General features: G+C 49.2%; 1 protein-coding gene across 4 annotated transcripts in view; it reads left to right on the top strand.

Annotated features, from left to right (window-relative positions):
- The first annotated feature begins 15,902 nt into the window (after positions 1 to 15,902).
- The window catches only part of GDPD5 (glycerophosphodiester phosphodiesterase domain containing 5), a 181,211-nt gene continuing 171,998 nt past the window's right edge, over positions 15,903 to 25,115 (top strand). For 3 of the 4 annotated variants that reach the window (XM_072855468.1, XM_072855438.1, XM_072855447.1), the window contains exon 1: positions 15,903 to 16,088. The gene's annotated coding sequence lies outside the window, so the exon portion shown is untranslated. Of the gene's footprint in view, positions 16,089 to 20,411; positions 20,448 to 25,115 lie in introns of those variants that run through there. The other variant, XM_072855454.1, reaches the window with a different exon arrangement.

The following is a 25,115-nucleotide window of genomic DNA, read 5'->3' as shown; positions in this document are numbered from 1 at the left end:
CCAGCATCACACCAAAGCGCCTGGTGGCATTTACACTGTGGGATCAGAAGGAAAGAGGGAAAGGATCTCTTTGGGGGAGCCGTGCTGGTGTAAGATTGCTTCCCCAAGCAGGACTATTCCTGCTGTGCTCAGTGCGTTTCAAAGTGGCCACCCACGGGGAACCTCAGTCCCTCCGGTTCCCGGTTTAGGGGTAGGACTGTTGCATGGGAGCGAGCTGTCGGTGGGCCGTGCTGCGGAAGCTGCTGTATACACGCTCCCAGCCTCCAGACATTTCTAGCCTAAACACAGAAGTGAGGGGGAGCCACCAACATGGTTGTTTTTTGGTGTTTGTTTTTTTTTTTCTTTTGCAAAATAGTTTTCTTCAGAAAATGCTAATTGGTTGAACTCGCCCTTGCATACACGTCTGTGAGCCTGTATGGTGCTTACCAGGTTTCAACACATTTCCATTAGGAACAGGCTTTATGTTTTTTCTGCTCTAAGATAAGGGGAGAATTTTTAGGCTGGAGTTTCACCCAGGTTGGGGAGGAGCCGCAGAGCTCGGAATCAAATCCCAAATGACTGCCCAATTCCTAGCTAGTAAGGCACAAAGCATAGGGTGACTTTTTCTATTTTACCCACATCCCTCGTTTTTTTTTTTGGTCCCAGACCAACTGCACAAGTGCCAAAACCCCAGCACTTCGCAGGATACAAGCAACATTTTCCTTCCCAGCTCCTGGAGAGACACTACCCCGTTTTGTAGACACAGCACCCAAAGTGTTTGCTCACAGCCACTGGTAGTCGGGCACAAAGGTTTATCTGTGCTGCTGGGTCTGGGAGCATCCTCCCGGCCTGGATGCAGCAGTCGGTGCTACGCCGTACCAGTGCCATAAGGTCTGGATCCACACCAAACCCCTCCTTATCCCTGTAGTGATCACCTCTCCAACCCTCTGGGTTTTTCCCTATCAGCTCTTCCTCTATTTCACATTTACTTTTGTGGCATTTTGCCTCGAGATCAGGCAAAACTCACCATCCACCTCCCCGCATTTGTGCTTTATCGCCGACTGTGGGAAGCAATCGTACCGCTGCATTTATTTCTGCTTCCCACTCTGTTTAGTATTAAATTTTCTGAAAGATCCTCCTGCACAAGAGTCTCCTTCTGAGCACCAAAGCATTGCATGCACTTTGTAGGAAACATCCCCTGCTCGTGCCTCTCCAGCAAAGCCAAAATGCTCCTGCCTAAAAAACTATTTGTCAATCAGGCAATAACAGAGATGTTTTAGGCAGAGAGGGAGTAGCACTAAACAAGCTTTGAGTGGGGGCTTTGGTTCTGTGATGGAGCTGCAGAGCGTAATCTGTGTTTAACTTTGCTGGGGTGCAGGTTTCATGCATTGGGAAAATAATAGACCACCTCCTAGGCTGAATCTCTGGCTGATGGCTGGAATTTGAGGAAATCCTGCGAGTTTCTAATCTTAGGCTGCTTTTCCTGGGTAGTTTATTCCTTTAAATAGAAAGGCTTAAATGGGATTGACTCCTACAATCCTTCTGCTCTGGACTAGCCTGTAATCTGTAGTGGCCAGCAACGGGCATTGGTGCTGCATTGCACATCCTTCCTGCCTCTGCTGGGAAGGGAAAACGGGGCTTAGGTGGGCTCGCTTTCTGCTTCTTTGCCCCATCCGACCCACTTTTGCAGCCAATTTCAGCCACACTCGATGGGCGGTGGCAGCCTTCAAGCTTTGCGAAACTGGGCAGGCAGAGCGAAGTTATAACTGATCCATGGGGAAAAGGCTTGAATATGAGCACAACCCTTTATGAGGCACTAGAGAATCCACATGGCAGAAAGCCTCTGTGGCCACAGCCTGTCCTGGGTTTGACTCAGTGGTACCACGTGCTGAGAGCATCCCTCACTCCAAAAATAGTCCAAGGACATCTAAAACACAATGTGCTACTAAACCCACGGTGGAAGAATATTCCAGATATGGTGTTGAAAGGATGGTTATACATGGGTAAATCTGGAGGCTTCACCTCCAGGTAAGACACTTTGGAGTTCGTAATTGGGTCATTAATTCAGAAGAGCATAATTAACAGAGTAATTTAACCAGCTATGAAAGCCAAAGGCAGAAAGGTCGCTAAGTGGCTAGAAATCACCCTGCTGAAGAAATCCCACCGGGCCAGCTGGTGTTGGCAGCCCACGTTCGGTGTTGAGTGGGTAATGTGGTGGTACCACCTGGAGATCTGTCCCAGCTTCAGGCCTGGCCCCTCGGAGCAGCAGGGAAAGGACCCTGCTGTCTGCTGCTGCATGCGTCCAGACCTCTCCCAGGTTTCTCCTGGGCTGTTTGAAGCCCACGTGAAATGGGAAAGGAGGGAGTGGGTGGCAAGAACAGGTCATGGAGCAGAAGGGTGATGGACCCATTGCTGCAGCTCCTCAGCTCCATGGTCCCAGGCCATGCACAGCTGACTGCCAGACCATCGCCCAGGACTAATGGAGCAGAAAAAACAAACGCCGTGCTGTAAATGAACGAGATACAGCCCTGGTCGTGGAGAAAATTGAGACTGGGTGCATCTCTGTGAGATGTGGTGGGGCTGGTCACACTGGGCAAGAAGAGGTCCTTGAGGATGCAACCACTTCTGGTGTGAAGTGCCTCACTGACAGGCAGTGCCCAGCCACACTGCATCCTGGTCTTTTGCTAATGGTGTCTGTCTGTCCATGCAGGTGTGGTAGACACTTGGACCACAACCGCACCAGGACGCCCTCATCACAGGATCTTTCAGGTGAAATACCTGGGATGCTTTCTAAAGCTTATTTGTTCAGTCTGGAAGGGAGCATCTTGTTCATCTGCTCTGACTCACATACGAAACAGGTCAGAGAGCATTGTCCCCCACAACTTGGAATGGCACGAGGGAGCATCTTTTTTAGGGTGACCATCTATATATCTGTTTCAGGATGACCATCTACATTGCAGATCTCCAGGAGAGCAGTCCACCTCATCCCTCGCAAGTGAATGCAGGTTTCTCTGTAATTTTGCAGTGGGTGGTCACAGACTTGAGAGCTTGGCAGCCTTTTCAGTGGTGCTGTTTGCTGCAGAAACCACTTATTTTTATCCTTGTATGGAATAATCATCTCCTGATGTCTGTGCTGAAATCTGTGATACGTGCAGCTGAGCTCCCTAACTTTACAAGGTCTGTGCCACCACCCATCGCAGACCCCAAAGTAAGACACCAACCCTGGCTTTACCCATCCTCTTCCTCACCTCTGCAAATCCTTCTCCCTAAACGTACCCCTGGCCCTTCTCCTCAGCCAGAAGAGCATGTCCTGGAGAGCAGGTCCCACTGCGGTTGCCAACCTGTTCCCATGCTGGCCAGCAACTCCTAGACCAGATCACTTTATGTCTGTACACCCCTTGTCCAGAAGAAGAGTCCTTGCGCTGCCCCAGCCTGCCCCAGCTTCCCCACCCTGCTGATGTGTCTGCAATGCCCTCTGACGTGTCCTCAAGGCACAGGGAAGGGCAAACGGAGCATTTTCATCCTCCCACCACCCCGTCTTGGAGCGCGTGGGAAGTCCGACATTGCTGGGAGATTGCGATGAGTCAGCGTTTCCACGTGCTGAGTCACTGCAGGGAGGTGCCAGAGAGGAGGGGAGGATGCTCAGCCTCATCGGGGGATGTAAATGTCCCAGGAAGAAGATCTGTCTGAAAAATATTCCTATTAATGAAACCCACTGAGCTATCAAGGACAGGTCACCACCTTGTAGGGTTGCTTCTAGCAGGGCCACTATGGACTAGAAGTGTCACACCATGAGGAAAGGTTATTGCCTGGCCCTGCCGCCGTCCGAATCCTTTCAGATGGCCCACAGCTCACCATCTGGGAGGTGTGCCGCATCCCTAACCCATGGCTGCCCTTGCAGACCTGTCCTGCGACATGCAAAGGGGTGCCTCTTGGTAGCTTCATCATACCAAGTCTGGGGACCCATGCCGTCCAACATGCTGTACTGGCAGGGAGGCCATGGAGGAATGACGGGCACGTCCACAAAGCAGGGCTTTTGGGATGTCTTTTGAGTATAACTAAATCCCAGTCCCCCCACTGATGTGCTTTGTATCACTAGGGTTTGGTTTTTTTTAGGTAAAGAGGCTCCTGAGCACATGTGATGGCTTCAGGCATGGATTAGCTCAGGACTTCATCCCTGATGCTCAAAGCAGGTTTAAGATTTAAAGGTGAGAGTTGCAGCACGGGCAGGTCCTCCGTGCTGGACACCCTTGCTGACACCCCCACAGACACCCGAATATCATCGGTCCCTTGATGAACAGCACAGAGTGCACCAGGGGATGCTTTAAATACACGTCCCCAAATCACCCTCTCTCTTGCCAAGTACTTGCTGGCTGTAGGGACACTCCTCACAGCCAGCCTGAAGGAGTCCTGGTTATTTTTATCAAGCCCTTGATTTCCTCTCTCCTTTCTTTCAGCTATAAAATGGGGAAAAAATGAGCTCCTAGGATGATGACAGGACAGTGAGGGGGACCTTTCCCTCCACAGGTATCCGCACCACGGCAGAGCCAGATCTTCCTCCAGAAGATCTTCCTCCCTTCATCCTATCTGGGAGTTAACCTATTTGTTTTCTCATATGTGGCTTCCTTTCTCTTCACCCTCTCCTCCTCCTGAAAAGCAGGCCACAGGCAGGACACACGTGCATGACAGGGGTACAAACCCCAAATAGATTTAGGTGGACTTTTTCGCTCTTGTCTGAGTTCAATACTCCTTTCAGGTTCCCTGTTCTGGTTAAGTTCAGTAATAGAGTGAGGTAGTCCTGGCTTGAGATTTTCACCTCCATTTCCAGCTTCAATGGGATAAATTTCCAGGTCAAGAAGAGCTGGAAGAACCACCCCAGGAATTTTTGGTCTCAGGGTCTCTGCTAGGACCTGCCTTTAACATGAAATTAATTTTCTGTGCTTGCTCAGAGCAGAGGCCAAGCAGGGAGGGAGGCCAGAAAAATGGGGTCATGTTGGAATTTCTTTTTTCCTTCACTTAACTCTGAAATAAAAATATATCTCAAGCTTGTTTTGGGATTAACAAGAAAAAGTTCGTCTTGATGGGAACCATCTGTGGCCAGGAGATGCCGGCTGCTCTCTGCTTTCCACCCAGCACGCAGACGCTGTTATTTGGGGTGTGTTCCTCTCCCAAATATTATTCCTCTCATCCCTATGCTGGTCGGAGGAATCCCAACTATTTAAGGAGGCTTTTCTCTCTGGATGGGCCCAGCATTAAAAAGCAGCAGCAGCTCATTACACCTATATAACATAATATTTGCTTTCCTCATTACAACACCGCTGCCCGGCACGGCTTGCTGGTGGCTGCTGGTCTCGCTAGCGTAAATACTGGAAGCGTCTTTGTTGTAACCTTTCCACCCCAGACGTTACCTCATGTTCAAAGCAAATATCCTGTGGCCTCTCCGACCTGTCCTGCAAACCAGGAGGGGAAATATGCTCCAAGGAGTGGAGATGCCCTTGCTCCCTATCTGCTGTGCTGCTGAAAATGAGTGTATTTGCACCAGTCCCCCCCATGGTGTAGAGGACCGCGGTGATTGCTGGAGTGGCTGCTAACCCCACATGGGGCTTGGGGTGTCTGCCAATGACACGCAACAGCTTCTGGGTTGGAGGATTGGCAATGGGAGGATAAAGAGGTGTGTTTACAGCATCAGAAACGCCAGAGAGCATTCGAAGCAGGAAGAAGCCTCCTAAGGCCAGGAAGAGGAGGGGAAACTCAAGATGAAACCAGCAGAAGACAGGGCAGGTCTGGTCCCAGGAGGAAAAAAGGAGAGGCTGAATATATTACTCTGCTCTCACCATGCTTCCAGCAGGAAAGGAGGCTGAGATGCCTCCTCCTGGGATCGGCTCTTGGCAGGTTGAGCAGGAAGCTGGAAGCAAGACGAGACCAACAGTTTCTCCATGCTGCTGGGGCTGTGAGAGCCTCTCAGATGGCAGCTACATACCTGGCCTGGGATCCACCCTCTGCCGAAGCGCGAGGTGCCGAGCTGAGCTTAGCTAGGCATGAAATGGGCCAAAATGAGCACTTTGGGGGCTTTTACAAACCTGGTTCGAAGAAGGATTTTTGCACAGGCCTTACCGGCTGTGACACCTTCAGAGTGAGTCCAGACCTTGCTTGGGAGATGGTTTGGACTCATGTGCACAAGCGATGGCAGGATGCATAGGTCTTGCCTACGGTGCCCTCCTGCTTGTCCCTCGAGGACAACCTACTACACTGAATGTGGGGACCCTCGAGTTATTTTAATCTGCCAGGACTGAGTTAGCTCACATTTCCTCCATGGAGCCCAGCATGAGCTGGTTGGAAAGAAGGATGCTGCTCCCACATCACTACCTCCTTCCCACTGGGGCTGGCACAAAGTGTCCCAGTGTCACGGGCACTGGTAGATTTTGCAGTCCAGGGGATGAAGGCAAAAATGCCTTCCATCTTTGAGGCTAGCAAAATCCAGCCATAAGACACGGGCTTGTCCCCGCAGCCGGGGGCGCAGCCCATGCTCCCACCTCAGGAATGCGGGATGCTCTGACACTGCTTTGCCCAACCCTGCTCTGACCACGGGCTGGGAATAGTCATTGCTGCTGTCCCTGGCCAGGCAGCCAGCCCTACCCATCCTGCCTGTCTTGCATCCCTAGGGATTTGTATGATAATTGCTGAAACTCCCTTGGGTTTCATCCTGCCCTGGCACTGCAGGACCCCAGCGACGAGGAGCCCTTGCAGCTAAGTGCTGGCTCAGCCCTGGCCCAACCAGTGCCCCCAGTTCAATGGGACCGTTTTGCTACTGGTGACCATGAGGAGGTAGCAGGAGCTCTGCCAGCACAGCTTGGGTTGCAGAAGTGAAATCCTTGCTATGTCCAGGCCCTTTGCCTCCTCCTGCCATTTCACACCCCGCTTCGATTTCATCTAGGAGAGCACAGACGCTGCCTAAGGACTCTGGGCTTGAACACAGAGATAAACCCGTGTGGGTAGCGAGTGTGGCACATTCGCCATGCAAACGGAGCAGCGAAGCATTGGGAAGAGCTGTGTGGTCTCAGCTCTTAATGTGGCCCTAGAAATCTCCCAGGAAAAGTCTTCATGGAGGAGTTGGGGCCAGAGATCTTGAGCTGCTCCAGGGAAGGACAGGCAGCACACGGGCAGTTCTGCCCTTTGACTCAGCTATTTTAAGGCACTCGTGCTGTCTCCATGCACATGTCCTCCCCGGCAGAGAGGGTCTTGCTCACTCTTAGTCCCGAGTCACTGCTTGTCCGGTTCCCACCACACGAGCTCTGAGTCCTCCCTGGCTCTGACACACAAACCCGGGCTCCAACGCCACAGTTATGCTCAGACTAGTTTTGCATGATGAGGGGTGACCCCCTTCATCCATTCCTGCATTTATCCTTCCTGTGCGAACTGGTTAATTGGCTTTATGGTTAACACTCTCTGCAGTAGGTTGTAACACTCTGCAGCAGAAGAGGAGAGTGGTCCTGCTTTACTAGTGGTGGTTTTTTTGGGGTGTTGAACCTTTCAAGTGCACCTAACCTTCAGGCAACATCAGCTCTGACACTGACCACTCCACTCTGCTTAAAATCCTCTCCGTGAGCCCAGGCCACCCAAATGCTGGCTAGCACTAGTGGTGCTCTGCAAGGAGGACTCGTCTTTCCAAGATCTTATATTAAAGCCCTGATGGGACTTTATATTAAAAGCTTATATTAAAGCCCCAAATGCCAGTCTGACTTCAGTAGAGGAGTCTGTTTGTGCATAGTTACTGATGCTTGGACAACTGAACTCAGATGCATCCCACGTGCTGTATTTCACCCATCAAAAAGCAATTTACAGGTTAAATTTGTGTAAACCACTGGAACAACATCATGTAGAACCACATTATATTGCAGCAGGAAGAAAATACGTTGCTTCTTTATTAGAAAGGGAGGGGAACGGATTCACGTAGCATTTTTCAGACAAAGAGATTTTGAACTCCGGGGGTTTAATTTCAGCATTGTTTGCGCAAACACACTCCATCACAGACAGACTTAGCCAGAGGCTGTGATGGGTCTTTCATCCCAGCCTGCAGATAAAGCCCCTGTTATGGGGTCACCGAACAGAGACCTTCAAACCCTGCGTCTCTGCCCGAGAAAACTCCGGGATGGAGATAATCAGAAAACCGATGTTCCCCTTTGCCTCGCTGAATAAGAGAGGCTTTGTTCAGGGATACAGGTCAGGTTTGTGGCAGAGCCGCTTGCAAGAGATTTTATTTCAGCTACCTGCAAAGAAGCTATGAGAAGAATGTGGTAGGTTCCTCTCGGTCTGGAGAAATGGAGAGATATCACCTGAAGGTGTTTAATATTAAACTGGACCAGCGCGCATCTATGAAAGGTTTGACTGTGTGCCTATCTGTGTTTATATATAAACATCACCTCTAAAGTCATATTAATGTGGCTAAAGCCTTGCACAGGCTGGAGCAGGTGAAAGTCCTCCTGGAAGCAGCTGTATCGATGATCGTTTTTGTCAATAAAGATAGATTTCTTTGTTGGCACTGGGAACATAAACCATGAGCCCAGACCTTCCCATGCTCAGTGATGTGCAGGCACAGAACAAAGGCATCATCGAAAAGCCTCTGATTAATGTTTCGGTTAAGAGAAAACAAGCGGCGGGCAGGCAGGGAGCAAAAGGAAACAATGCAGCCCTGTTTGCACGGGAAAGCCGGCGAGCGGCTCTTGGGAGGATGCTGGGGTTTGCTTTCCAGGATGGATGTGATGGGAGCTCCTCCAGCAAAACCCACTGTGATTTCGATGCAAGCAAGGCTTGGCCTTCACACTCATCCTCTCTGACTCTTTGGGCCAGATGGTATCAGAGGCATCTCTGGTAAATCTCCTTCTCACAAGGGCAGGGAAAGCTTGCTTCACATGATGACAAATATATTTCTTTCCTTGCTGTTTCAGCCATTTTTGTGTATTAAGTGGACCACAATCTAGGATCTAGAAAATGCTGTTAGACACAGTCATTTTGACTCATTAGTTCAGAGATGGCTTTACCTACATGCCCTGAAGTTCTCACAATATATCTAAAACCAGTCTGGCAGTGGGTGGACAGCTATTCCCACCTACAGCTAAATGCACGTTTCAAAACAGGAGTTGCAGACTTGAAATTGTCTCGTTTGCCACCAATTATATATTCAGGACTGGATTTTCCTCCTTTAAACTACCTTCATTCAGGGAATCACCAGATAGTGAGGAGGATGCTGGTTTAATGGCTTTAGAAAAGGGAGGAAAAGGACCCTTGGTGGCGCTTATATGTTCCCTTCCAGGAGCAAAGAGCTTCAATATGATCTTAATTAATCCCTTTTCATATATGATTTCGTGTATAACCATCTCAGAGTGGTCTGGCTGTGTCCTCCTGACCCTTGAGCACCTAGAGTGGAGTAGCAGGACCAAAGACCTGTCCCATCCATACACTTATCATCTGCCTGATGCTGGTCTGTGTGGCTAGAGGGGAGGAAAGGAGATGGAAACTGCTCCTTGGTACCAGGAAGATGCACAGACAGGTCTTGGGACTGCCGTGCATCGCATCCCAGCGACAAGTGCTGCTGGCTGAGTCAGCATGCTCAGTCACTTTGGTTTTCTGTTCACTAGAGAAGATGCCTCCCTCCTCCAAAGATCTTCATGCAGACACCAGATGTACTCTTTCTGCTAACAACATGTGGGTGTAGTCAACAGGCATGTGTTTCATCAGCGAGGCCAGCTGCAGACCATAGGTGGATGGGGAGTGAGATGTCTGGTCTAAGTCCCTGCCCCTCAGATGAGCTGGAAGGGGAGCCACTAGTCCAGACTTACATCCAAATATCTATTTTACTGCTCCACTAATTGAACACAGCCATGAATATCTCTGGCACTCGTAGACCTTTGGTAACGAAGGCCGATGTGCAAGTCAATATGGGATTTTGTACTAATGCATGCCTCTTTTTTTCCCCTGTAACAGACCTGGGTTTATCCTGAGCCTCAGACTTAAAGCAGGAGATGAGGGTTATAGATGGGTTCATTACTTCCAATTGTGAGTACTTAATGTGGGAAAAAATGCCCACAAATAAAAGTTCAAAAGCCTGGGATACAAGACTGAGACTTGCCATCAACTCAGTTGTGGATACCCTTTGTGGCAATGGCTGTCCTTGTCAATTAAGAGGTCTGCACAAGATCATGCACCACTTCCCACCTCACCTCCATCCAGGAGGCTGTGGATAGACTGATCAGACCCTTGTTTCTCCAAGCAAGCTCTTTGAAGGGCTGTGGTGCCAGTCCAGGAGCTGTTTGCATAAGACATTGCTACAGGGCAATGTCCTTGAGGGCTTCAGAGGGAAAGGAGGGCACAGGGTGCTCTTCCTCCTGAGAAACCTCAATGGAGGCAGACATCCCTTACCTTGCCATTGGACCACCATCACCACAAAGACTCCTCCTGGCTCCTCCAGATGTTCTCATCTTTTGACAACCAACCTCTCCCCCTCCTCCATCCTTACGTTGCCTCTTCGCACATCTGAAGACAATTGATGCTTCCTGCAACTCTTTGGACTTTGCCAGCTTTATCCTTACTCTGTTTGGAGAGTAAAGCTGCTGCTTCTGAGTTTACAGAGTCACTCGCTGGGAAAGTTCATACTTTGCTCCTGAGGAATTGATTTTGAGGACGGTGGTGGAGAGGCTGTCCACGTGGGGAGATGGGGCTGAGAGAGCCAACGGCGTGATCAAACGCTGGTTAACCTTTGCCCAGGTGTACTCCACTTGCCTGTTCAAGGGCTCAGCTGCACCTTTCAGATATGAAAGAAGAGGAAATACCTCATATGACCAACCTGATAATATGCCTTATGTCATATTCTGCATTTATTTATATAAAACAGCCTATATTTAAATACCATCCCTGCAGCGGAGGAGCACCCAGTTTGCAATAAAGACATCAAATGGGGAGAGTTCTGCTTCTGTTTATCACTTTCCCCCATCGTTTCTCCTAACAGCTAAAAAGAAATGCTCGTTTGTCTTCTCAATTGACTTTGTTGTTGACTTCCAGCCGCTCGGTCTGTGTGAAGATGTGCTCAGGGCTAATTTTGTACTGATGACACGCCACAATGGATTTTATTCTGATGGTGAGGAAGGGATGCAGGGCGCTGACTGTAATTCTCTCTTCCAGGCTGTGCCAGGACAAAATTAGTCCTTTTTTTTTTTTTTTTCATGACCGTTTGGACCCTCGATATGGTCACAGTTTCTCCCCCATGCTGGAAGACTTTAGTGCAGTGATTAGGGGAGACTGAGTGTGTCTGGGACTTGATTTACCTACAGTGATAATCCGTGCCAGTGACTTTCCTCCTATTTAAGTACATTCATCTTATCTCCTGAAAGGGTTGTGGGGCTGCTGGTTAACCTACCACAGAGCAGGCAAACACAGCTATTGTGCAAACAGGCAAAGTGTTTCCTGACTTAGCGGACAAATGATATCTTCATTTCTAGTTGCTGGGTAACATCAAACATTCACATATTCGCCCTCAGTGATCTCTTCAGGGCTCACAAGGCCACCACTGCTCTTGCTGCAGGGATGGATACCTTGCCTGGGCTTGTTGGGGCAGATGGATGAGAAAAAAAGGGTGAAGGAGAGGTTGAAATACAGAGGTTGTAATAGTAAAATAGCTCTGCAAGTTCTCCCTGTAAATGTTATTATGGTAAAATAAATGTGCCTAAGGGGATGCTTGCAATCAACACCCTCCTTACACTTATTAGAGGCACAAAGGCCTTGGAGAAAGACTTAGGAAAAAGCACCTTAATGAAAATATTCGCAGCACAAACACAGGAAAGCGCAGATCTCCCTCCTGTTTGCCCTGCATTCCCCGAGTATTTGCATAGGCAAAACAATAGCGTGTCCCTTACCACGCTTCCTTCCCCTTGCCCAGGGCTGGTCGGATGCTGCGGGCTACGGGGCAGCCACGATGGGGATTTACCTCCCACCGGCTTCGCTGCCACGCACAGGCAGGCAGACAGACAGATGTACACATCTTGGCTCGCTTCCTGCCAGACATCTTCTAGATAAATTTGGCCTTGCTTTTTTCATGCTTCGTTTTCTTCCTCTACAAAATGGAGGTAGTATCGCAAATCTCCAAGCCTTGCTCAGCGCCCTCCATCCAGATGTGGCATGGGTTACATCGTCAATTAATCGGGTGTTCCTTGCTCTTCCCCAAAAAGCTAGCCATGGAGGAATCTGCTGCGCTTTCACCATACCCTGTCTTGTTTCCCAAACCTTCCTGTGGTTACCTTCCCACCCCTGACCACAGCAGCAAATGCAAAAAAAGAACATCCAAAGATGCTCTGACACTGGGGAGGACCAAGACACCAAAAGAGAGCCTTGGCTGGGTCATCGGAAGGGCTCAGGCAAGTGTTTCTCCAGCAAAGACTTCCCTCCCATGAGCCTGGAAGGAGGAAAAGAGGATTTTCCTCTACCTACAGAAGGGATGAAAACACAGTTTTGAGTGGAGGAGGGTGATGCTGTGGTTAGGGACTGTTCACCCCCTTCCTCTGTTCCCACTCCCGCAGGAAACTGCAGCATCTCCTTCACCGTTCCCCCACATGAAATATCAAAGCGCCGCCTCCTCTAAGACTTTGCACATGATGCCCTTCTGTGTCGCCAGATCTCCAGTCTTGTATTTCCCTGCCAGAAAACAAAAATTTCCCTTCTGGACCAATTTTTCCCTTCTATAAGCGTATAACGAAATGCTCTCAGGATGTGGTGTGAAATCTGCCTACGCCTGAAACTCGACTCTAGTTTAAAGCATCGGCGCTGAGCCGGGTCCTAATATGGAGCAGCTTAAAAAGTGATCACATGCTGTGAAGTGTCACTGGAGTAAAAAGGGTTTTAATGAGGGTTTTATAGGTGCATCGTTTTGAAATGAATGTGGCTGGGGATATACGGTGAGGCATGAGCACAGCAGAAATCCTAGCCATGTCGAAGGGAGATATTTAAAATAGCTTTGAGCACTCAAGGCTCTAAGCATGGGATAAGGAACTTTTAAATCTGAAAACAACTTTCCCAATCCAAAATTGTATCTATTTGCCTAGAACCTGTCTTGAAATTCATGTGAATTTTCCTTCTGTTGGCCACTCCATGACTTTTTTTTGACATTGCACAGCCTTTAGCAGCCAAAGTGCTGCTAGCAGCAGGGAAAGATGGTCTTTCTGCTCTTCATTCCTCTCTCACAGCTGCTTGGAGGTGGCTTGAAAAGGAAACCTTCCCCAGCCTTGCATCCCCAGCGGGAGCCTGTGTTGGATTCAACTGGGCAAGTCGGAGAAATATTCTGAAAATGTGCAAACTCCAATTCTTTTCGGAGGCATTTTGCTCAGCAAATGGATGGTAAAAAGCAAATTACTGGCTGACGTTAGGAGCAGCTGCAGTGTTTCTGGAACCTGACAAGTTAGAAGAATATTTTCTCCCAGCGCCAGAAGAAAATATTTTTCCCTTGATCTTACAAATGGCTGAACTCTTTCTGCTGAAATTAAAAGGAGACCATCCCTAGGCAGACACCCAGGCATGTAAAATTTCATCCCCCGTGTTTAAAGTCTGGCAAAGTCATAAGGACCAATGGTCACGACTTTGTTATGTGCCTTGAAATACCTGCATCTGCCCCGTACCCCCCTGCACATCCACCCTCACCCTGCGGGAAAACACATCCTAAAGCTCTGCAATGGACCCAGCAACGAGGCGGTGAAAAAAATGCTCCCACAGGATATATTTTCAACAGGATTTAAGATAATCACAGCTCTGAGGGACTTCTGATTTTGAAATGCTTGCCGTCAGCAGTGTTGTAAGGAAAAGCATTTGGCAAACAGCTACCAGGACCGCTGCCTGTAACGCTGCCTGTAACGCAACCCCGCGTCTCTTCTGCTGGGGCTGGGGATCGTCACTTTGGATCAGACTTTATATTCTGATTTTTCGCCTCCAGTCTTTTCCTGCAGGCGAGGTTTCCCTGCTGGTGGGTGCAGCTTCTTGGGTTATTTCTACGCCTCTTAGGAAAAGAGAGACAGTTGCCAGCGAGCTATTGGCTTTGTCTGTCTCCATAAAAATGAGCCTGGCATCTGTCTCGCACTTGCTTGCTATTTTGACAGCACATCCCCTCCTTTTGCACTGTTTGGACCATGCACTCCTCCAGGGCTGGCTCCGAGCAGGGGCCAAAATGGTGGAAAACGGCCAAGTTGCAGAAAGAAAGGGATCCGTTCCTCTCAGGTGAGTATTTTGCCACCTTGCATCAAGAAGGGCAAAAAATTCACACCAAGGATACAGTTCAGTTTTGTCCACAGTGCTGGGCAGCCCTGGATATCCTTCTCACCCTGGTTCACCCGTGCTGTTGCAGCGTGCAGAAAACAAGTCCTGAGCGTGGCGGAGACACATCAAAACACTCATCCTTTCCCCAAACTGCTACAATTTGAGGACCCTGTGCCAGAATGCCCATAGCGTGTAGATCAGGTCCGGGGGACCCGTCCATGGTGCACCTACACGCTTGGGAGATCAGGAGCTAATGTAAGACCAAGTGCAGGTGATAAAAGTGGATGGAAAAAGAAATGATGGGTGGGTTGGAAAGGGCACATTTACAGGAGCAGGAGAAATCGGGAGGCTGCAAAGCCCAAAGCTGTACCTGGCCCTTTTCATCCTCCTCCATCCACCCAGGTGGGAACACCCCGCTGTGCAAAACATCCCTCCTAGCAGGCTTTGAGACATGATTTCCTTCGGTATAAATACCCGAGAAATAAAAATATGAATGATGTATTTTCCCTCGTGACTACTCTGCTCCCTGCTGCCAAGTGGGGATTTACTGGTGCCCAGTTAACAGCAGCCTGGGGCGTATAGGGCCATATATTTGCTCTAACTTGCAGAGGTTTTCTAGGTTAGCTTTTTATTTTAGCTACACCCCATGTGTGTGTGTATGTACATGTTGCTCCCCGGGGTGGACAATTCCCAGACATCCTGGTACACAGGAGGAAGACGGAGGTGATGTGTGATGAAGATGTGTGATGAAGCATGTCCAGAGAAGGGCAACGGAGCTGGGGAAGGGTCTGGAGCACAAGGCTGATGGGGAGCGGCTGAGGGACCTGGGGTTGTTCAGCCTGGAGAAAAGGAGGCTGAGGGGAGACCTCATCGCTCTCTACAGCTGCCTGAAAGGAGGGTGTAGGGAGGTGGGGTCGGTCTCTTCTCCCAGGTAACAAGTGATAGGACGAGAGGAAATGGCCTCGAGTTGCGCCAGGGGAGGTTTAGACTGGATATTAGGAAATTTTACTTCACCGAAAGGGTTGTCCAGCACTGGCACAGGCTGCCCAGGGCAGTGGTGGAGTCGCCATCCCTGGAGGTATTTAACAGACGTGTGGATGAGGTGCTTAGGGACATGGTGCAGTGGTGGTGTTGGCAGTGTTAGGTTTAGGGTTGGACTCGATGATCTTAAAGGTCTTTTCCAACCTATACGATTCTGTGATTCTGTGAAGCCGGGCGTTCGCTGCCCTTTTAGGGCTCAGCGTTTCCAACCCCCCTGGAATAGTGCCAAGCACCCCACGGCTTTCCCAGCCCCCCGGGACTCCCAGGGTCGAGGTTTGGGGCAGCACCATGGAGGGGGCAAGGCTCTTCCCTTGGCAGGGATGGCTCCAACATTTCCCTTGGCAGGGGACCCCCCGACCCTTGGGACACCCCACCGCGGAGGGGCTTGCTCGCAGCCGGGCGCATCCCCGCAGGGACACCCCAAAAAGAGGGGCTACAAGCCTTTGGGTGTAGCCTGCCTCCTCCTCCTCCTCTTCCTCCTCCTCCTCTTCTTCCTCCTCCTGCCGCTGCCGCTGTCCGGGGCGGAGCCGCCCGCCCCAGCCCCCGCCCCGCTCCCGGGAGCGGGCGGCGGAGCCGAGCCGAGTCGCACCGGGCTGCGGGGACGGGGACGGGGACGCGGTGGTGCCACCTCCCTCCCGGCCCTTGGCTGTCCCCATCCCACCCTCTGCCAGGGGACGGCTCCCCCGCCGGCCTCGCTGCCGTGGGGAGCATCGCTCGGCGGGGCAGGGATCCCCCTCCCTCGGGGCTTGGCGACCTGGAGGATCTCCCAGCGGCAGCAGGTAAAGGGTTGGACTGGTTGGACTGGGAGGAAGGGGTGGCCTTTTGCATCCTCCCCCCCGCCCCCGGCGAGGGGGGTGCAGGGTTCCCAGGGGGGGTGAGGGGGGATGATGCTGAGCCGGGGCGGGGTGTTGGGTGTGTGACAGATATGCCGGGTTTGACCCCCAAAAGGTGCTCTGTTGTCCAAAAAGGTCTTTCTTTCCCCCAAAGGTGCTTCCTTACCCAAAGGATGTTTCTTTGCTCTCCGTGCCCCCCAAAACAGTGTATGCCCCCCCCCGCCATGGTGGCTTACCTGGCCGGGAGGATCCCAGGCAAAGTTGGGAGGTGAGGAGGTGCTACCATGTAGTGAGGGTCATGGGTGGGCACCCACCTGGGGAGAGGTCCTGGGGTACCCCCTCGGGTCCCCAAGGCACCCCCCCCCTCCCCAAGTTGCCAGGGCGTGGATCTGGCCACCCCCTTTTCTCCTCTAGGCCATACTTGTTTTACAGGTAACGCTTCATTTTTATACACCGCTCTCAAAATAATGGCATCTGCAGTGTCCCGCGGCCCCAGGGCTTTACACCCGGGTTGTCCGGCGCCTGAAATCCTGAGGCAGCAAAATCCCAAGAGCGATTTATTGCTGCTTGCCCAGCTGGAGGAGCACCCAAGCTCTCCTAGCACCCTCTGAGGATGCGATAGGGATGTCTTGGATGGCTCGTGGGGATATCCCCCCCGGAGCAAAGCCCTGTGTTAAGGACCCCAAATTTCTTGCCAGCACTGATCAGAGGGTGAAATACGGTGAACGTAGAGGGTATTATTTTGTGTTGATGCTTGGCAAAGAAATTGCTTGGAAAAAGGAATAATTCAGGAAAAAAAGAGGGAAAAAAATAATCTTATTGCTGTTTTATTGAAGCTCTCTCCCAAGTCCTGTATATTCACCGCCTAGAAAACTGGGCGTTGAGGAGTTGCAGTCGAAATGTGAGCCTTCCTCTGGAAAAGGTCTGTTGTAGCAATTCCTGATGTTGAAGCTGTGAAATTTCACCCCTGGCGAGATGGAAATGGGGACTCTTCAGCCAGAAAAAACCTGGCTTTGTCAAACTCGCCATGCTTTGGGTTTTCAGGGGTGGGTCTGTACAGCCACTGTTATTACTTGTAATCGTGTTGACTTAAGGGTTATTTTGGGGCTGGAAAGGGATTACGGCTAGATGATCGGAATAGTCATGACCACGCTGCATGTGAAATTAAAAAAAATTGAATTATGATTCTCTTTGCTAGCTCTTTGTCCCTGTATGAAGGAAAACGAGTACTTGCTCAGTAAGCCCGTACAGGTTTTTCTCTATTAGAAAGTTATGCCGTGTATGAAGAACATTAAACCTGACGGTGCCGTTCGGATGCTGTATTCTCCTCGGGATGCTCCCAGCTGCCAAGAAATTTAGACTGTTGCTTATTAGCGAGCAAAAGTTAGACCGGTGCTTATTCTTAAAGAGCTTTTTTGGGTTTGGATCACACAGTGATTCATGATAAATGCCTTCTACCTTCTTTCCTTCTTATAAATTGCTAGCTTGCACTTGGCAGGTGTGGCTGGGGAAAAGCTGAAGTAAATGGATTTCCTGCCTTGCATTTTGTCTGGCATGTCTATGTTCACCAGTCATCAGATTGCTACGGAAAGTGGTCCATTAATACATTATACAGCCTTTATTCACCTGAGCAGTGATGCATCCTGAATCCTCAAAGCCTGCTATTTTAACATATTTATTTTCCTCCGTCAAGACTTGAAGCATCTTCACGCCAATATCCCAGCCATATTTAGCTGCAGAATATTTCTCTGTGATTTAGGAGGTGCTTCTTCAGTGGCAAATATAAGCTCTGCTTTGAGGCAGAGTTAATTTTAGAGTGGGTGTCTCTGTCAAGCTGTACTTCTTCTATTAAATAAGCATGTTCTGCACGTTACGCTCTTCCCTGCGATGAATCCTGTACTTGAAGGCGAAGCATGACTGATGTTTGTCTTGTGCGTCGACAATGAGCAGCGCAAATAAAATGAGTTCTGGTTCGATCAATTTATTTGGTGTCAGGTTGTAGATTCAGAAACTGCTGGTTTGGAATTAATGATAAAGGGTTTAGTTTTTGCAAGGCAACACATTGCTTTTATGAACCAGGAAGATTATAATGAGATACTGAACCAGCTGCAAGGGCCAGGGACTATTTCTTGCACTTCTATCCATAAACTGCCATGCATATTTGATCTCAAGTAACTGCATTAAAATTGCCGTAGTGTTTCACACCGCTCAATGCCGAAATAAGTATATTTAGGGTTTTGTTGGTTGTTTTGTTTTTTTTTTTAATGTGTGGGTTACAGTAACTCACGGTTGCAAACGGTGTCGTAGGTTGAGGTGAAGATGCCGGTAGCAGATGGCTCATTCACCCTGTTGTTTGCTTAGAGGCACTTTGATGCTCACAGGTGGTGGAAGTTAGATCTGGGTCCCCTTTTAACAGACACACCTGCAGGGAATATTGTCCTTTAACTTGCTTTTAAGTCTTCCCGAGGGTGAAGATAAAGAGGGTATGGTTGCACCTTTGAAATACTCATGGCATTGCTGCTGTACAGCTACAGGCTTGTGTGTGAAGGTGTGGTTATCACTAACATTAAGAGTTTTGGGGTTGGATGTGGATGGGCACTTAGGGCTCCCCCTGAGAGCAGCTTTCCTACAAACATGGGGTGTAGGAACATGCTTTCCCTGGAGGCTGTGATGCTGGTTTGAAACTCCTTTTTCTTGAGAAGATGCATCCAGAGAGGCTGTGCTCCTGCCCAAAAGCCCTTTCATGAGATGCTTTGCACCTTCTTGCTGATATGGAGATGGAGTGGTGGGATCCACCTGGCAGCCACTTGGCTGTGGCCATAAAGAGTCTTTATTAGGCTGCAGCAGCTGATAATTGTGCTTCAAGGAGACCAAATGGTGGTAGTTCACCCTTGTGCAGAAAAATAGCAAGTGCCGTTGGTGTTGAGGAGGCTGTAGCTGCTTTGGGCTTTGCTGGTGCCAACTACAGCTGTTGTGGGGTGAGTGGTGTCTCGGCTTCTCCCCTTGTAGCGGGGTGTTTGCTCAGGGCTGTTGCTCCCCAAGATCATTGTACTGAGCTGGGCGTGAAGCTGAACGGTTCCTTCTGCTCAGGAGAGGGCAGTGTCACACCAACGAGCTGCTTTCTTAACCGTGCTAAAATACGCATGGAGGTGACAACCTTTGCCCAGCCAGGGGTCCAGGAGGGTCTTGCAGGGGTGCAATATCCAGTGTGGGTGTGGGACCCAGGCACCTTATTCCCCTTCCCTTCTTCCCCAAGCAAAATATTCCCCTTCCAGCTCCGTTCCCTGCTGGTTTTCCCTTACTCTGAGTACACTGCCGGTGTTTAACAGACCTTTGTAGGAATATTCTAAGCATGATGCTGGGAAAAGGGATTTAAAAGACTGTTTATAGCAGTTGCTTTTGCCTGCCAGCCCCTCTATAAACAGTGATTAGATACAGCTACTTGAATGCATGTCTTGACTTTCAAAATAAAAAGCTGCGCACTGGTGTTTGGCTCTGCTGCTTTTTTTCTCTTTAGCTAACCACTGTGTTCTCCCCACTTCCTCCAAAAATACCCACAGATACTGGCAGGACAACTGCCTGAATATTTGGTTAAATAGCCTGTCATTGCTCAATAACCTGAAAAAAGCCTTATTTTTATATGTAATTAAATATTTGTATAAGATTTCTGCCAAGGAACGGTTTCAAGGTACAGAGTGTTCCCCTGAAGGATATTCAGACAAGGACCTTCTTGGGTGGCAACTGGAAATTTTTCCGTGCCCATGCCTATCTCGATGCATCGCGTGTTTTCACATACTGAATCCATTACACGTTGTGATTGAGCTCTGTCTCTTTTGCCCGCCCGGTCTTTGGGCAGGATCAGCTTTATGAAAAATGTTTCTTTTGTGAATACTTTTTTGCACTGGTGTTTTTTTGGGTTTTGGTTTTTTTTTTTTTGTGGCTCTTGATCCAGGTATTGATGAAGTGGGCTGATATTTTTTTTTTTTTTCCGCTGGATGAAGGGTGGGATGGGGATAGGAGGGAGGCAAACAGCACCTCGCCTTGGGTGATGCACAAATCTGGGCAGCTCCGTCATCAGGCTCCCACATCCGTGCAGCGTCCCGCTGGTGGCTAATCTCTTCCTTGGAAATAGCTCGTACTGGTTTTAACGTAATTCTTTAGTCATGACAAAATTGAATCCTCCTGCTCTCTAACCACCGCGTCCCCTGTGTCGCCGGCTGCTTGGGAGCCAGGCTTTCTGGGAGGCTTTGCCTGGTGCTTGGGGTCCAGGTTGCTGGATCCCAGAAGACTTGGAGGTGATTGACTGTAAGTTTATGCTGTTCTTGTCTGGGAACGTTCAAAAGGATCTGTTTCACTTTCAGATTTACCATGTGGCACTGTGCTAAAGCAGCTTTTATCTTGCACTTTTCCCCTTAAAGCAGGCTTGCCTTTAATTTTTTATTTTTTTTTAAATCCTGCCATTTCTCTTAAAACTCTGCTGTAACTTGTACAATCTCTTTATAAATGTCTGGTGCCTGCATTTTGCTTCCCTTCCCCCCCCCTTGGTGAGCTGAAACGGAACTTCTCCCTCCCCCAGCCTGAGGTTAGATGCACAGTGCAGAAATATTCTGGTCGTCAGCTGTTTTTAGCTGCGCCGAGTTTCAGGCTCACATTTGCACAGGTTGCTCAGGGAAAGCATCTTGCATCTGACTTAAATAGCACAAGGTGAAGACCAGAGTTTCCTTTAATAGGTATTTTGGGTGTAGCATTTAAAAAGATGTAATGGACTGGCTGTACCCTTCAATGTCCAAGTGTTCTTCTGAGCCACTCTATTAGATTATATCTTGGGCCACTTATCTTGTATTGATGAATCTCTTGAGTTGACAGTCACCTAATCATAAATCAAATTGCTTGAGTCTAAAATCATGTCAGTGGTCTGGTTGCCTACTGCAGAATTGCAGCAAAACAAATACAATGTATTAAATTTTCAGACTTGGAGATGGCTACAGCCCTGTGGCTAGTGGTTGGCACTTGGTACCCAAAGGTCGTGGGCTGGTGGGCTGATGCACCGAGCGCTCCACGAGGTTGTCGGGAAGTAGGTCTAATCCTGGAGCAGGTCACTTAAGAGCTTGGAGAGGATTTGAGGTTCATGTCTAGGCTTGCCATCCTGCTAAATTTCCTAGGACCTTGCCACGAGGGCAGAAACCTGGGGTTAAGGGGCAGGCTTGGCCCCTCCAAGGTGTCCCTTGCGTGTGACCCCATCTGAAATGCACGTCCTGACTGCAGAGCTCTTTTCTGAGCAAAGCCTTGGAGGATGGTGGTAAAACTGGGATCTATTCAGGGCCATGTCTCAGGTCTCCTTGCCGTGCCCAGTGCTTTTCCATCATGCTGCCAAGGGGCAAGGTGGGGCTGGGGGCTTCCCAGGTCATGCTAACCAGAGGTGCTACTGCTGCCCAAACCCTGTCTCTGAGATGGAGAGAGAGAGGGCTTAGGCTTGTTTACAGGGATTTACCATGATGGTGAAGTCACTCTGTGATATTTGGGTGGATTTTGTTGCGTGTGTGTTTTTTGGGTTTGGTTTTTTTGTGGAGAGGTAATTAATGCTTTCCTTGGGATTAAAATATTTCCTGTGTGTCTCAGCTGTTGAGGTAGGAAGGAGTCATCCAACACTTTCACCTTTCTTGGAGACAAAAAAGGGCTTTTTGGAGAAGGTAAGAAGTGTATGTTCAAAACCAGTGTGTCTCTTTCTTACCCAACTACTTTCTTGTATGAAGAAGCCCCATAAAGAAGTTTCTTGAGGCTGTCAAGTGGGTGATGTTTTGTAGGCAGTCGCCTGATACAGCAGTGATTATGTTTGCAGGTATTGTGGGAATTTTGGTGTCAATCTACCTACTAATTATTCATGCATCTTGTCGATGAGACTTTAAACTGTCAGTCAAACCTATTGCAGTTTGAAATCCAGCAAACAGGCAGCGCTTGTGTCCTGGTCTGGGTGTCCAGGCAGAAATCCAGCTGCGTGATTTCCTCCATTTCTCTCGGGCTTTTTGGGTTGTGATTTCTCCATCCATGGCCGTGAGCTGGCTGTTTGAGCTTAGAGATCTGCACACTAATAATGGCTGAATAGTCCTTGTAATCTGTGGATGGTTTTGGGCTTGTTAGGAGCCCTGGAATTCATCAAGACAAGAGGTAAGGCAAGACCTATGGCTTCTCAAAATGTCTATTTTTAGATGCATTCCTGTTCACCTGCAAATTATGTTTATCATAAAGGATTGCTCTGCACTTAGTACACTGAACTTGTAAGCCCTGTTTTCCAGCTTTTACAGAGATATCAAAGTGCCTGCCAAAAATATATGTATTACTGTCTCGTTTTTCCCTATGCTCACAAGCTGGGTCCTATGAGCTCCTGAACCACTTGCCATGTTGCATTTGATGCTCTGTAAATATATAGTGGTGGGTGGATCTTATTTTAGGGGTGGGTTACCCCCCTGCTTGGGCTCTGGCATTAGCTTCAAAAGTTGCTGGTGTCTGACAGCCTGCAAGCTTCTCACAGTTATTCTTCTCCTCTGTTTCTGCTCCTGCCTGAAACCTGGAGACAGAATCTGTGTTAGAAACGAAGCAGCTAAACTCATATTTAGCTCTGAGTTAATTGCTGAAATGCAGAGTGCTTGCAGTCCTCATTAAAAGCCTAATTTAAAGTGCAAGGTTGACAGCTCGGCTGGAGATACTTCCCTTATCACAAGTGTTTCCTAATCTGTCTCCTTTGCGTAAGGATTTTTTTTGTTTGGATCTCCAGGCTCTTGCTCTTGGAGAGCTATACGTTGAAGGAATGCAGTGTACTTGTGGGTAAGACAGCTGTATATGTTAAAATGTTAATGTGATGGGAGTAAATGTGCTCTGGTGTCTCTTACGCTGCCAGGCAAGCCTTTGTGCCTCGCAAGGTCATGCCACTGCGTAGATGCGTATTCCTGAAACACAAACTGTGCAGGTTCTCCTTATACAGTTTTGCTTTGCCAAGAAAAATAAAGCTGCTTGTGGGATTATAGTGATAGAACCTCTGTCCCTGAAAACACGGGCAGGAGTGGTGCGGCTGAAGGCCATCACCCGAGGAAGCGTCCATCCTTGCATTTGTGCCTGGGCAAGTATCGGCCCTGCAGTGTGCTGTGGTTTCGGCTCCAGTCCTGAGCTTGCATGGGGTACGAGGAGTAACATGGATAACGAGGAACTCAGAACTTGCTCTGCAGTTTGCTAGACCTCTGGAGCTGGAAGGGAGTCTCTGGATGCAAGAGGGTCTTTGACTTTGGTGCAAACCATTCCCAACCCCCTTTGAGGAAGGTGGGCATCTCTCCTGCTGTTGCAGGAGCTGTGGTGGAGGCAGGAACCTGTTCAGCTTCCTAGATGTTGTCAACAGGGCCAACACATATAACTTGGGAGCCCTTAAGAAAATGAATAGTCCACCCAGAGCACCTTGCATTTGGTGACTAGGATTTAGCATCTACCAACCTTTTTCTTCTGCTGCATTTAAGGCAAAAGTCTTTAACTGAAGCAAGCTGTGACCATTAACTGAAGCGAGATGGACATATCTGGTAACGCAGCTCCATAAACTCGATGTAGCGTGGAAAATTGTTCTCCATGCTGAAGGGTGAGGGTGTTGGGGAGAAGGTGGGCAGTGCCACCAGGGTGGAAGTAACCCGCACGGGGACCCTGGGTGCAATGCTGTCCTTGCTGTACCCCAGAGTCCTGCGAAGCCATCATGCCTGCTGGCACCTGTGGCACTTGGGGACATGCTTGGTACTTGCCTGAGAGGAGGCACTGGCCGATATCTTTCTCTGGGCAGTGAAGAAGACCACAAAGAAGCTGTTAAATAGTCTATTTTTAAGGCATGAAAAACACAGCAGGAGTTCATGTGACCACCTGCCGTGGCTCAATGGGTACCGATGACTGACCCCACATGGACTAATGAAGAGGACAGCAAAGGGCAGAGCACCCTGCCAGCAACTGGGGGAAGTGGGAGCCTTTTACTGTGGTTTTTGTCTCTCCAAGGGAGATGAAAATACATGGCCTCTAGCTAGGAGCTGTCAGAGCTCTTGGGGCAATATGTCTACCTAGATCAAATCTTAACATACCCATTTGTCTCCCGCAAAAGAAAGACATGGAGTGCAAGCTGTTGATCTTGAATGTGAGGTTGATTCATTCAATTTTGGGTTTCCAGCCTTCAAAACTGGGCTGGAATGCACTGGGCTGGGTCTGTAATGACACTCTAGCTCCACCAGCAGTTGCTGCAGATTGGAAATGCTATTTCTTAGGGGTCACCTCTGTGGAGGTGTTGCAAACAGCTTGCCTGCTGCAGTCCATCTGCCAGGCTGGGAAAGCTTCGATGCACGCTGATCTCCAACCATGCTTGGCTGAATAGTGACATACTGGGAAGCCTTAATGATGCTGGTGACCTGCCCCAGTGTCACCTGCAGAGGGGTGATAAATGCCTTGGCTGCTGGATGGGCCCTTCTGGTAGGGGGTGAGAGGTGTGGGGAGAGAGGTCGGCTGGTTAATAGCAAGTCTGGATTTGAGCCCATGACCTGAAGGCAAAGGTTCCTGCTGGGCTGAAAATCCCTGGTGACTTTTATCTTCTTGATGTGCTAAACAGCACTGTTTGCAGTGGGAATGTGATTAGTTAGCAGGAACGAAGCCTGTGAGTTTACTGTGAAGCTGTAACCTGATGTCCAGACTTTTAGAGATGTCCCATAGTGAACAGTTACAGATCCGCTTCTAAGAGCAGAATAAGCTTAAACGAGGGGGGGAGGCCTCTGTATTTCTAAAAGTGTCAGCTTATAATGTTAAAACCCTTCTATTGTGAGAGTCCTTAAATCCAAGCTTCTGGGGTAATAGTCTGGTTGTCCTGAGTGCTCTATTGGATCCGTGAGACCATCACTTATGCTCTCTTGGCTTCTTCCCCCCAGCTCAGGGAAAACATTGGCTTTTTCCCTATTTTCCTGAACT

This window comes from Ciconia boyciana, chromosome 1 (assembly GCF_034638445.1).
Source record: "Ciconia boyciana chromosome 1, ASM3463844v1, whole genome shotgun sequence".
Classification (NCBI taxonomy): domain Eukaryota; kingdom Metazoa; phylum Chordata; class Aves; order Ciconiiformes; family Ciconiidae; genus Ciconia; species Ciconia boyciana.
Note: the sequence above shows the minus strand (reverse complement) of the source record. Positions and strands in the feature narration are given on the sequence as shown.